This window comes from Apium graveolens, chromosome 11 (assembly GCF_009905375.1).
Source record: "Apium graveolens cultivar Ventura chromosome 11, ASM990537v1, whole genome shotgun sequence".
Lineage (NCBI taxonomy): Eukaryota > Viridiplantae > Streptophyta > Magnoliopsida > Apiales > Apiaceae > Apium > Apium graveolens.
In genome coordinates, this window is record NC_133657.1 from 23,426,155 (window position 1) to 23,427,194 (window position 1,040).

Consider the following 1,040-nt stretch of genomic DNA (forward strand, 5'->3'; position numbering starts at 1 on the left):
AAACACTAGTGATCTGGTTGACTCCATAATTACCCAAAGAGTCCACTTTCATCGTCAAAGCTTGAAGTTGAGCAACTTTAGCAGTAGCTTGATCCACTTCCAGAATTCCTGCTACCTTTCCTTGTAACATTCTTTGTGTAGGATTCTGGTATTCATTGGCTGCCATTAGCTCAATCAACTCATAAGCTTCATTGTAGCTTTTAGCCCGTCAGTCTCCACCAGATGCTGCATCGAGCAAAGGTCTAAATTGTGCACCTAAACCATTATAGAAATAGTTGATAATCATCCAATCAGGCATGCTATGGTGTGGGAACTTCCTTAGCATATCCTTATATCGATCCCAAGCCTCACACAGAGATTCACCAGTTTGCTGAGCAAATTGAGTAAGTGCATTCCTGATTGCAGCTGTCTTCGCCATAGGAAAGAATTCAGTGAGAAAGTTTTGAGCAAGATCATCCCATTTGGTGATAGACCCCAGTGGTACAGAATGTAACCAACACTTCGCTTTGTCCCTCAAAGAGAATGAGAATAGTCGCAGCTCGATAGCATCTTCAGACACATCGTTGAACTTGAAAGTGTCGCAGTCCTCGATGAAATCCCTGATGTGCATGTTGGGGTCTTCAGTAGGAGAACCCCCAAACTGAACTGAGTTCTGTATCATCTGAATCGTGCTCAACTTTATCTCAAAAGTGTTAGCCGTGATGGCTATCCTGATGATGCTTGACTGAATATCATTGATCTTAGGCTTAGAATAGTCCATCAAATCCTTAGTATTATCTGCTTGATCCCCCATCTCTAATAAAGGTAGTTCTTCGATTTTCTCTTCTTCTACTACTTTCTCTTTGTCCTCAAAATCTTCCCTTCGCTCCTCTACAACTTCTTCCTCATCTTTTTCCAGAATTCTCCTACGAACTCGTGAACGCGTTTGCATAAACGATCGCTACATTACCTGAAATATGACAAGAAAAAGAGTAGGTAAGTAACAATGTCCGAGTCAATAAACTTTAACGATCACTGATGACAAACACATAAACTAAATG

At 41.1% G+C, this 1,040-nt stretch overlaps 1 non-coding gene across 1 annotated transcript; it reads left to right on the forward strand.

Moving 5' to 3' along the window:
* Positions 1–296: 296 nt before the first annotated feature.
* Positions 297–403, forward strand: LOC141699276 (small nucleolar RNA R71). Its single transcript, XR_012565750.1, has one exon. It is a non-coding gene; the product is annotated as a small nucleolar RNA R71 (small nucleolar RNA).
* Positions 404–1,040: the final 637 nt, after the last annotated feature.